General features: G+C 35.8%; 1 pseudogene across 1 annotated transcript; it reads right to left on the reverse strand.

Annotated features, from left to right (window-relative positions):
* Positions 1–796: 796 nt before the first annotated feature.
* On the reverse strand, positions 797–1,750 carry LOC306645708 (olfactory receptor 13C3-like; annotated as a pseudogene). The gene has a single exon. The product of its transcript is annotated as an olfactory receptor 13C3-like (transcript).
* Positions 1,751–13,626: the final 11,876 nt, after the last annotated feature.

Consider the following 13,626-nt stretch of genomic DNA (forward strand, 5'->3'; position numbering starts at 1 on the left):
ATTTGCTTTTCTTTAATTACTAGAGATGTTGAACATTTTTGCATATATTTGTTGATCAATTGTATATCTTCTTTTGTGAAGTGTCTGCTCCATTCCTTAGTTATTGTATTTTTGTTGTTACGTGTTTCGAGTTCTTTATAAATCCTGGAGATTAGTACTCTATCTGAAGTTTGTGTAATAAAGATTTTCTCACACCATGTAGGATCTCTCTTCACATTATTTCCTTTGCTGAGAAAAAGTTTTTTAGTTTGAATCCATTCCATTTACTGATTCTTAATTTTATTTCTTGTGCTTTAGGAGTCTTTTAAGGAAACCTTGTCCTAAGCATAGATGATGAAAGTTTGGGCCTACATTTTCTTCTGTTTGGTGCAGGGTCTCTGGTCTTTGATCCATTTTGAGTTGAGTTTTGTGTAGGGTGAGAGACAGGGGTTTAATTTTATTTTACTGCATATGGGTTTCCAGTTTTTCCAGCACCATTTGTTGAAGAGTTTATCCATTATATGTTTTTGGCACATTTGTCTAGCTTGAGATAACTGCATTTGTGTGGGTTTGTGTCTATGTCTTCTATTTCATACCATTGGTCTACCTGTCTATTTTGGTGCCAATACCATACCATTTTTGTTACTGTAGCTCTGTAATATAGTTTAAGGTCTGGTGGCTGAGCAAGGCTAATGAAGACAGAGAATAAAACATTTCTTCCTAGGTTTCTACCAAAACCACCTTGATTTATCCATGAGTCCATCTTGTGCCTCTTACCAAAAAAAAAAAAAAAAAAATACTTGCATTTAGGATGGTTTTATTGAATAGGTTTTTCATTCAGCATATGTTTTACAGCAGCTTTAACATCCTTATTCCTCAAGCTATAGATGATAGGATTCATCATGGGGGTCACTACCCCATAAAATAAAGAAATGAGCTTGTCTGAAGTTTGCAACTTGTATTCCCCGATCAGATCTTGGGACTTGGGTTTTGCATATGTAAAAAAGATGGTACCAAAGAAAATGATCACCACAGTCAGATGAGCTGAGCAGGTAGAAAAGGCCTTGCATCTCCCTGTGGCTGAGTTCATTCTCAAGATGGTGTAGAGGATGAACATGTAGGAGAAGAAAATGACCAGCAGTGGGAGAACCAGGAAGGCCATATTTGATATCTACATGGTAATAATATTGAGGGATATATCAGCATAAGCCAGCTTGAGGACAGCTAAGATCTCACATGTAAAATGGTTGATAATATTCTTCCCACAGAAAGGCAGTTGCATGGCAAGAGATGTTTGTACAGCTGAATTGATTCCACCAGACAGCCATGATACAGAGGCCATCAGTGCACACACCCCCTTGCTCATGATGATGGGGTACCTCAGAGGGTTACAGATGGCCACATAGCGATCAAAAGCCATCATGCCAAGGAGAAAACATTCTGTTGACCCCATGGCAAATACAAAGAACATTTCCACTGTATATCCAGAGAAGGAAATGTTTCTTTTCTTTGAGATTAAACTCACTAGTATTGAGGGAACAGAAGAAGATGTGTAGCAGATATCCAGGAAGGAGAGGTTGCTCAGGAAGAAGTACATGGGAGTGTGAAGATGGGAATCAATGATGCTTGCTATGATCAGAACACCATTTCCACTTGGAATCCCTAGGTACATAATGAGAATCAGAACAAAGAAAATGAGCTCTCCTTTGGGATGCCCAGAGAGACCCAGAAGAATGAATTCTTTCACAAATGTCTGGTTTACCTTATCCATGTTCCATGTTCCAGTTTTAATGATGTCAATAGAGCATACAACACAAAATATTTTCAGGGTCAAGCAAAGATGTATATATATATATATATATATATATATATATATATATATATATATATATACTTTAGAATAATTTCTCTAGGGTAAGAGAGTGCTTCAATAGTGTCATTCCATTATCTTCAACAGTGTATCCAAAATATCATAGTAAGATATTGAGAGTTTCTCTGCCCTGTTTCTAATATCTGAAGATTTTCTAGGATAAGAAACAAATTCAAAAGAAACTTTTCTTACCATGGACAACACTCTCAAGTGACTTTTCAAAAAGCCCTAGAATATTGCAGACAATGAACCTGACTACTTCATTTCATTAAGCCGATGAGAGAACAGTGGAAAGGCAAATGATAATAAAGAGTATAATTTCAAGAAAATGTATAAAGGCAACATTCAAAATTTTAAAGCACATTTGCTATATTTATGAATTTTTTTTTTTTGTCTACCTAAAATTCTGACTCTCTTTTCCATTAGGTAAGTGTGTATTTTCCTAGGGCAACCATTTGCCCACAGCAAAATGAACCTCATATGCTACAATTTAACATCTGTTCAAAGATGAAGTTAATTGTTGATCTCATAGAATCAACCCACTCTTACTATGTCATTTTTCTTGGATACAATCATTGCATAGACCAGCTCTGCACATATGTGATGCAGAATCTTTGGAGAGTAACATAGTCTCTCTTCATTTGTTTTATTATGTGACTTCAGTATTATTCTTGATGATTTATTTGTTTATGTGAACCTAAGAAAATGATTATCATGCTTAAATCTATCTATCTATATCTATATGCATAGAACATAATACTTTATCAAAAGCAAATAAATTTATCCTATAACCAGCTATCCCACGCTTGGTACTTACCCAAAAGAACTAAAATCAGCACACTATAGTGATACATACATACCAATATTTATAGCAGTGCAATGCACAATAGCCAAGTTATGGAACCAGCCTCAGTGCCAGTCAACAAACAAATGGGTAAACAAAATGTGGTGTATATAAACAATGGAGTTTTACTGAGCTATTAAGAAGAATGAAATTATATCACGTATAGGTTAATGAATGTAACTGGGAAAAAGCATGCTAAGTACAAGAACCCAGATACAGAAAGTAAAGGATTGAATTTTTTCTCACAAGAATTAGAGAGAAATAAGAAATTATTTAAAAGAGAGGAAATCTCATGAATATAGAAGGGTATGAATATAGAACAGTGGAGTGTAGGAAGAAGATTGTGGGGGAGAGAGAAGGGATGGAAAAACGGAGGAACTGTGAAATGAGGCAGACCAAATTATACTATGTGTAGATATAAATACAATACAATGAATTCTACATTTATATATAAAATAATGCACCATTAAAAAAAAAAACAGAGGATCCAAGATGGAAGACTAGAGGGTGACTGCATCTCCAGTCACTCCAGAACCCAGGATTCAAGAAGGGGAGGCATTGAGAGACTCAGACTAAAATAGAACCACGGGTGAGTCTCCCCCACCTGGTGAAGCGTGGCCCAGGCGGCAGACCCAGATTTGGGCGGCTTATTAGAGTAGGGCAGGGCAGCTAGAGTCTTCTCCAGGCAGCCCTGGGCACTCCAGCGGTGGGTTCCTCCCACACGGCCAGCTTCTCGGAGCAGGCCCCCCAGTGAGAGCCTTTCCACACAGAGCCAGCTCCAAGCCCTGGAACCAGTAGAAGGCTAGGGACAGCTTTCTTCAGAAGCACTGCATTATCAAGTTCCTCCAAGAATTCAGGCTACTGAAAGCTGGGAGGTGATACACTGGAAATCTACAGGGAAACTATAAGCCATTAGAGGAAATCTGCAATATCACAGAGTCCCACTGACATCTGAACAATATGAGAAAACAAGGGAAGAAAATGTCCCAAACAAACCTAGATCCTATATCAATAAAACCCAATGACAGCACAGCAGAAGAAATGACAGAAAGGGAGATCAGAATGCACATAATTAAAACAATCAGGGAAGCAAACGAGGAGATGAAAGAGCAAATGCAGGCATTGAAGGAGGAAATGAAAGAGCAAAGGCAGGCATTAAATGATCGCACCAATAAACAGTTAAAAGAGCAAATATGGGAAGCAAGAGATCATTTCAATAAAGAGTTAGAGATACTGAAAAAAAAAAAAAACAGAAATCCTTGAAATGAAGGAAACAATAAACCAAGTTAAAAACTCCATAGAAAGCATAACCAATAGGATAGAACACCCGGAAGACAGAACCTCAGATATTGAAGACAAAATATTTAATCTTGAAAACAAAGTTGACCAAACAGAGAAGATGGTAAGAAATCATGAACAGAACCAACAAGAATTATGGGATATCATGAAAAGGCCAAATTTAAGAATTATTGGGATTGAGGAAGGTCTAGAGAAACAAACCAAAGGAATGAACAATCTATTCAATGAAATAATATCAGAAAATGTCCCAAATCTGAAGAATGAAATGGAAAACCAAGTACAAGAGGCTTATAGGACTCCAAATACACAAAATTACAACAGACCCACACCAAGGCACATTATTATGAAAATACCTAACATACAAAATAAAGACAGAATTTTAAAGACCGCGAGAGAAAAGAATCAGATTACATTCAGGGGGAAACCAATAAGAATATCAGCAGATTGTTCAGTCCACATCCTAAAAGCTAGAAGGGCCTGGAACAACATTTACCAAGCCCTGAAAGAAAATGGATGCCAACCAAGAATCTTATACCCAGCAAAACTTTCTTTGATTTGATGATGAAATAAGATCCTTCCATGATAAACAAAAGCTAAAGGAATTTACAAAAAGAAAGCCGGCATTACAGAACATTCTCAGCAAAATATTCCATGAGGAAGAGATGAAAAACGACGATGCAAATCAGCAATGGGAGGAACTAACCTAACGGAATAGCCAAATAAAGGAGAAACCATATCATGTCAAAAAAAAAAAAAAAAAAAAAACATGAGTCAAATGACTGGGAATACAAATCATATCACAATAATAACCCTGAATGTTAATGTCCTGAACTCATCAATCAAAAGACATAGACTGGCAGATTGGATTAAAAAGAAAAATCCAACAATATGCTGCCTGCAAGAGACCCATCTCATAGAAAGAGATACCCATAGACTAAAGGTGAAAGGATAGGAAAAAAAATACCATGCACACGGACGCAGCAAAAAAGCTGGAGTAGCCATCCTCATATCAGATAATGTGGACTTCAAGCCAAAACTAGTCAGAAGAGATAAAGAAGGACATTATATACTGCTTAAGGGAAGCATAAATCAGCAAGACATAACAATCATAAATATCTATGCCCCAAACATTGGCTCATCCATGTACGTCAAACAAATCCTTCTCAATTCCAGAAATAGACCACAACACAATAATACTAGGTGATTTTAACACACCTCTTTCATCGCTGGATAGATCGTCCAAACAAAAATTGAATAAAGAAACCATAGATCTTAATAACACAATCAACAATTTAGACTTAACGGACATATATGGAATACACCATCCAACAAAGAACGAATACACTTTCTTCTCAGCAGCACATGGATCCTTCTCTAAAATAGACCATGTTTTATGCCACAAAGCTACTGTTAGCAAATACAAGAAGATAGAGATACTACCTTGTATTCTATCAGATCATAATGGATTGAAATTAGAAATAAATCACAGAATAAGAAACAGAAACTTCTCCAATACCTGGAGATTAAATAATACACTATTATATGATGAAGGGATAACAGAAGACATCAGGAGAGAAATTAAAAAATTCTTAGAAGTAGACGAGAACAAAGACACATCATATCAAAATCTCTGGGACACTATGAAAGCAGTACTTAGAGGAAGATTTATTTCCTGGGGTGCATTCAACAAAAGAAGTAAAAATCAACAAATAAACAACTTAACACTACTGCTCAAAGCCCTAGAAAAAGAAGAGCAGACCAATACCAAAAGTAGTAGAAGACAAGAAGTAGTTAAAATCAGAGCCGAAATAAACAAAATTGAAACAAAAGAAACAATTGGAAAAATTAACAAAATAAATAGTTGGTTCTTTGAAAAAATAAACAAAATTGATAAACGCTTAGCCACACTAACAAAGAGAAAGAGGGAGAAAACTCAAATTACTAAAATTCGGAATGAACAAGAAAATATCACAACAGACACGAGTGAAATACAAAACATAATTAGAAGCTATTTTGAAACTCTATACTCCAACAAAACAGAAAACCTCGAAGACATCAACAAGTTTCTAGAGACATATGAATTACCTAATCTGAATGAGGAGGACATACACAACTTAAATAAATCAATTTCAAGCAATGAAATAGAAAAGGTCATCAAAAGCCTACCAACAAAGAAAAGTCCGGGACCAGATGGGTTCTCAGCCGAGTTCTACAAAACCTTTAAAGAAGAGCTCATTCCAATACTCCTCAAAGTTTGCCACGAAATAGAAGAGGAGGGAACCCTCCCAAACTCATTCTATGAAGCCAATATCACCCTGTTACCTAAACCAGACAGAGACACATCAAGGAAAGAAAATTTCAGACCAATATCCTTAATGAATATTGACACAAAAATTCTCAACAAAATTTTAGCAAATCGCATACAAAAACATATTAAAAAGATAGTGCACCACGATCAAGTGGGTTTTATCCCAGGGATGCAAGGTTGGTCAACATCGGAAATCAATAAATGTCATTCACCATATCAACAGACTTAAAGTTAAGAATCACATGATTATTTCAATAGATGCAGAAAAAGCATTCGATAAAATTCAGCATTCCTTCATGATCTAAACACTAGAAAAAATAGAGATACTGGGAACATTCCTTAACATTGTAAAGGCCATCTACGCTAAGCCCATGGCCAATATCATTCTCAATGTTGAAAAACTGAAAGCATTCCCCCTAAAAAATGGAACAAGGCAGGGATGCCCTCTTTCACCACTTCTATTCAACATCGTTCTTGAGACTCTAGCCAGAGCAATTAGACAAACCAAAGAAATTAAAGGGATACGAATTGAAAAAGAAGAACTCAAACTATCCTTGTTCGCTGATGACATGATTATATATTTAGAGGAACCTGGAAATTCCACCAGAAAACTCTTAGAACTCATAAGTGAATTCAGTAAAGTAGCAGGTTACAAGATCAATGCTCATAAATCCAATGCATTTTTATACATAAGTGATGAATCTTCAGAAAGAGAAATTAGGAGAACTACCCCATTCACAATATCATCGAAAAAAATAAAATACTTGGGAATCAATCTCACAAAAGAGGTGAAAGACCTCTACAATGAAAACTATAGTACACTAAAGAAAGAAATTAAAGAAAACCTTAGAAGATGGAAAGATCTCCCATGTTCTTGGATAGGCAGAATTAATATTGTCAAAATGGCCATACTACCAAAAGTGCTATATAGATTCAATGCAATTCCAATTAAAATCCCAATGATGTACCTTACAGAAATAGAGCAAGCAATTATGAAATTCATCTGGAAGAATAAGAAACCCAGAATAGCTAAAGCAATCCTCAGTAGAAAGAACAAAGCAGGGGGTATCGCAATACCAGATCTTCAACTCTATTACAAAGCAATAGTAACAAAAACGGCATAGTATTGGTACCAAAATAGAAAGGTAGATCAATGGTACAGAATAGAGGACACAGACACAAACCCAAATAAATACAATTTTCTCATACTAGACAAAGGGGCCAAAAATGTGCAATGGAGAAAAGACAGCCTCTTCAACAAATGGTGCTGGGAAAACTGGAAAACCATATGCAACAGAATGAAATTAAACCCCTATCTCTCACCCTGCACAAAACTCAACTCAAAATGGATCAAGGACCTCAGAATCATACCAGAGACCCTGCATCTTATAGAAGAAAAAGTAGGTCCACATCTTCAACTTGTTGGCTTAGGATCAGACTTCCTTAACAGGACTCCCATAGCACAAGAAATAAAATCAAGAATCTACAACTGGGATAGATTCAAACTAAAAAGCTTTTTCTCAGCAAAGGAAACTATCATTAATGTGAAGAGTGAGCCTACAGAGTGGGAGAATATCTTTGCCACTCATACTTCAGATAGAGTGCTAATTTTCAGAATCTATAAAGAATTCAAAAAACTCTACACCAAGAATACAAATAATCCAATCAACAAATGGGCTAAGGAAATGAACAGACACTTCACAGAAAAAGATGTACAAGCAATCAACAGATATATGAAAAAATGTTCAACATCTCTAGTAATAAGAGAAATGCAAATCAAAACTACTCTAAGATTTCATCTCACCCCAATTAGAATGGCGATTATCAAGAACAGAAGCAACAATAAGTGTTGGCGAGGATGTGGGGGAAAAGGTACACTCATACATTGCTGGTGGGGTTGCAAATTAGTGCAGCTACTCTAGAAAGCAGTATGGAGATTCCTCAGAAAGCTTGGAATGGAACCACCATTTGACCCAGCCATCCCACTCCTTGGCCTATACCCAAAGGACTTAAAATCAGCATACTACAGAGATACAGCCACATCAATGTTCATAGCTGCTCAATTTATCATAGCCAGATTGTGGAACCAACCTAGATGCCCTTCAGTTGATAAATGGATAAGGAAATGGTGGCATATATATATACAATGGAATATTACTCTGCCATGAAGAATGATAAAATTATGGCATTTGCAGGCAAATGGATGAAATTGGAGAATATCTTGCTAAGTGAGATAAGCCAATCTCAAAAAACTAAAGGATGAATGATCTAACTGATAAGCGGATGAGGACATATAATGGGGGGGTAGCAGGGGTTAGGGTTAGGTTTAGGGTTAAGGATAAGGAAGGTGGTAAGAATGGAGGAAGGAAGGACTGTGTGGAGGGAAAAGAAGGGTGAGAGGGGTGGGGGGAAGGGGAAAAAATAACAGAATGAATCAAAGAACATTGCCTTGTGTAAATTTATGATTTTCAATACAAAAAATTTGTATTCCTCTAAAAAAAAAAAAAAACAAAATAAATAGAGGGAAGACCAGTAGAGTAGAGAAAGTGTATTGGCAAGAGAAGAGCAGAAAAAAAGGGGAAGTACTAGGAATTGAAATGGAGAAATTATGTTATACACATTTATAAATATGCCAAAATAAATCTCACTATTATGTATAACTGTAATGTACTAATAAAACATTTTAAAAATTTGAAAGACAGAATCTGTCCAAAGTTATTGGACCTATAGATAATAAGTGGTGTACATAGCTCATATATTTGTTTTTGTTTTTTTCTCTATTTTCATAATTTTTTATTTATTGCTGTAGGTAACAATGGGATTTCTTGTTACCTATTTGTACACTTTACAAATTTGTAAATTTGGCCAACATCATTCCCCAAGCCAAAGCTCAGTTCGTCAGCAATAAAGTCTAGAGTTCTTTGAACTCTACCAGAATTATTACACCTTGTTTTCCCACCAAAACTTCCCACAAGCTGAACTTTTTTGCTTTGAATAATGAAGAATCAACTATTCCTTTCTTTCAAATATTTATATGCATATAAATCTCCTGAGGATCTTTTTAATACAAATTCTCTTTTAATAGGTCCTGAGCATGGTCTATGAATCTGCCTTTCTGATAAATTTCCAGGCTGTGGTGAAGTAGCTGGTATGGGGTCACATTTTGGATTGCGAAATGTTAGTTTAACTACTGTCATTTCTGTTGGCAGATTATCCAAGTATTTCTGATTGCCATCGCTTTTCTTGTTTTATTATAAGGACTGGATTAAAAACTTGGCAAATGACTAAGACCATTCTTTTGCATTTTGCAGCAAACAGTAGGGCTACATCTTGCTGTTCATTACAGTTCACAAAATAAATACTGTTGAAACACGAATATCTCAGAACCAGGATAAGCTTTTTGTGGTACTACTATAATCTGTGCAGCATTCCTGATAGCCTGTCTCATGAACAATCCTATTCAGAGACAAGAAAAAATAGGAAAAGTGTAAGCCATTATATCTTCCATCAAATAGATCAAAATTCAGCAAGGGAAATCGAAAAAAGACTCTTGGAACAATTTGATATAGGATGATTCAATCATGTGGTCCAGATGACTATTACAAGTTTTACCCGCAAGTTAATGAGAACCTAGTCAAGAGAGAATTCCAAAAGACTTTCAGATTCAGTTCAGATCTACAAAAACAGAAAAAATAAAATAAAATAAAATGAGGTAGTCTGGGGACAAAAGGAGGAAATGGAATGTCCCCGAAAGGAAAAGAGGTTGAGCCATGTCTAAGAGTGGAAGTGTCACAGTGCCTCTTTTCAGACAGAAACTCGCTGTGTGAAAAGCAGGAACTGAAAAAGGAACATGAGGAAGGTATACATAAGGGTCCGAAGGTCAGGCAGAGAAACTGGCACTTCTCTTTAGAGGAAAGGGCTCATTATTAGAAGAAAAAAAAGAAAGCACAAAGTGAGTGTTTAGACACGGTGACTTTCACTGTCCTGACACCACGCAATGGAATTTATAAGGTTTTTGACCAGATAAGTGAAACGAAGATGTTAGGATTAATTAGATTACCAGTAATTCCCTCCTGCCACATACACACAAATATCATCTTTCATAATCACCACCAGCTTTCAAATTAACCAGGTCAACTTTCTCTCCAACACTCAGTTCATCATGTGATGAAAGGTGGGAAAACTTCTCAGAAGTGCATATTGTGGTGAAAGCACGGGTCAAACTAGACAGAGACGTTCTCACTTTAGAAATTACTTAAAGAACACCAAGTAGAAATTTTCATCTTTGGAAAGAAGCACACATGAAAAACTATGGAATTTATAACCGAGAGATGAAAAAATTGAGCCTCAAACCAACTTTTATTTATATTCTTTCAACTGAAGATCAAAATGATCCTCAAAATTTTAAATGAAAAAAAATTCACTGAAATAATTTAGGTCACAGACTCCTATGTCTCACACACTGTGTGTGACCTTAGTTCACTTGCTCAACATGACATGACAAAAAAATAAACAGAACAAAATCAAAAGCCCATTCCCATTCAACTACTTCCGTGACTAATAGGTAGCATTCAAATCTACACAGAAAACCTGTATCAATAACAGAATGGTTGGTGAGTACCACAAATGAATTGAGATCATAAAGGCAGAACTTAACTGTACTCAGTTATGAAGAGAGAATGGTTAGGTATCAAGGACTTAATTTTTAATCAAAGGAAGGTTCCAGGCTGTGGGAATGATCACATTCCTCAGAACATGACATTGGCTGTGAAATCACTCACCCTACACTACTTGTTAGAATAAATTAATATCCTACTGAAGTGGGGATCAGACATTTTTCAGGAGATGCCATAGAGGTGGGACATGAGCACTCTCACCAGCCCACCATGAATGCAAAAGGAAGAGGACAGCAAGACACTGACCTACCAGGAACGGTGGCAATGCTCCAGATCCAGCCCTTCTGGAGCCCAGGACTAAGGAGCCTGTTGACTACCCCTTCCAGACAAATGTAACTACAATGCTAAACCACTTCTGCACCTGCTTTCTGCCATCCCCTCCCGGGCAGAAACTCCCTCATGGTTGAGTCCACCTTGAGCCAGGCCTAACTTGCTGCCTTTGGTGGTCCTCTCCTCCCAGCAGTTTAACTTGGTTACCATGTATTTTGGGAGACAAGAGACGTGGGAAGCAGTTCATCTTTCTTGCTTATCCCTATACAGCTATGACCAAACACAGTCATTGTACATACAGATGAGTTTTGACTGAATTGTGGAAGGTTTTCACTCTAGATTATACAATTAATTACTAGTCCAGTGTTTGTGGATTCAAGTTCAGAACAACTTAATAAGCCCAAATGTTCATTTGCAGTAAGTTTTCCATTTAACAAGTGATGCTCAATGCCTTACATGTGGAAGAGTAAACATTGGTAATGCAATAATTATTATAATTGTTCCCCAATACCCAAAGCAATTTAAAGTTGGAGCAAGAGATGTGTGGAATGGAGAAACTTCCGATGAATAGTCACAGTGTCTCACATTCCCAATTAAGAGTGGTGCTGAGAATATAGGCTGAACTAAAGCTCAATATGGGCGTAACATACACCAGTTCTTGTTACTTTTGATAACAGGGAATGTTCAACAAACCAAAATGTTCAACAAACCAAAGTTTATGAAATGTGAGAGATCATTAGTTTAAAAGATTGACTACTAAGGCAAAGTTGATTCAAAGAGCTTAATAATTCAAATAATAATTATATAAATGAAATCATAACTGAAAAAATTATCTAGATATTATGAGTGAAAATAATCAGGTACACTATGAATTCAATGTAGCATTGTTTATCTTTTAGCTTACTTTCTCTTCATTCTTCATGATAAATTAATTTCACGCAGAATGCAATCATCAAAACTTTGAATGAAAAGATACAAATATACCATAATGTATGTAACCCACAAACCATACTATATATTAACCCACAGGAAAAAAGTGAATTCATGTGTTAAGGCCACAGAAGTTTTCTTTAAAAGTGTGGGATGAATAGTTTGGGGCATAAATTCAGATAAATAGAGAGCATATTATTGACTTCAAATGTTTTAGTCAAGTCTACTAAGGTATAGTGTGAATATTAATACTCAGATAATGATTTAGTAACTTACCATTAGATGCCATGTTTTACTGTAAAATAACAGAACTCTAAAAAAAGACAATGTACTTGAGAAAACTAGAATAGTATTATATTTACAAGATAATGATTTAGTAACTTAACATTAGATGCCATATTTTACTGTAAAATTACAGAACTCTAAAAATATGACAATGTACTTAAGAAAACAAGAATAGTATTGTATTTGCACAGACACAAACATGCACAAATACAAACACATACCAACAAGCACACCACAATCCATAGTGTGTGTATGGTAAATACAGTGGATATGTGTCCAGGTTATTTTTTACTATACTAGTTACTTGAACCATATTCTAAAAAGAACAAATATGATAAAATTATGTCCCCAAGTAATCATTAGCATTTGATTTCATAAGAATTAAGAACAGTCTTCCTCATGCATCAGAGGAACTATATAATGATATAATGACGCATGAACTTTTATCAATTCTCAGATGATAGCTAATGGAATAGTAAAATAGTCTGAAAATATAGGCCTTATGTAACAGAATAGGACTCCTGTTTAGAGTGTAAATTCTGAGATGCCTTAATTTATGAACCTGGAGAGAGATTATCAAAGTGGGGCATATTCATGTCTTATCATAAAACTTCCCTTCTGAATTCAGGAAAGACTAGGACCAACAATGGGAGCCTTTGTCCTCTCTTTGAAAGTGGCCTCTTGGGGACATAAGATGAGAGGGCATGGCGGTCTTCAACCAATGCAACAAACTATGAAAAAAAAAATGTGTCCCTCTTTTCTTTCTCGAGATGAAAATATACCTCCAAATTGTTCCATTTGTTATTAAAAAAATCAGAGATTAAAAGCAGTTATGATCTGTTTTCAGAAAGTCTGCAGAAAAGCTATAGGTGGCTACTGGATTACATTGGCCCATTACCCTTGCTTCCAGGTGGATAACATGAATTTTTTTTTTTTTTTTTGACATAATGGAGTACAAGTTTTATTGATAAGACTTCAGAATCTACGTTGCAACTAGGCTTTAAAAATGCACCATTTGTCCAGTTGAGGCATAGTATCAAAGCATAGTATTCACGATTATCTGAAAATGCTATTTAAATATTTCTCCTTTTTCTACTTACATATGTATATGATGAAGAACATGATTCATATATTCCAACTGAAACAACATATCCTACATATCAGG

The sequence above is a fragment of the Sciurus vulgaris genome (assembly GCF_902686455.1).
Source record: "Sciurus vulgaris genome assembly, chromosome: 15".
Classification (NCBI taxonomy): Eukaryota; Metazoa; Chordata; class Mammalia; order Rodentia; family Sciuridae; genus Sciurus; species Sciurus vulgaris.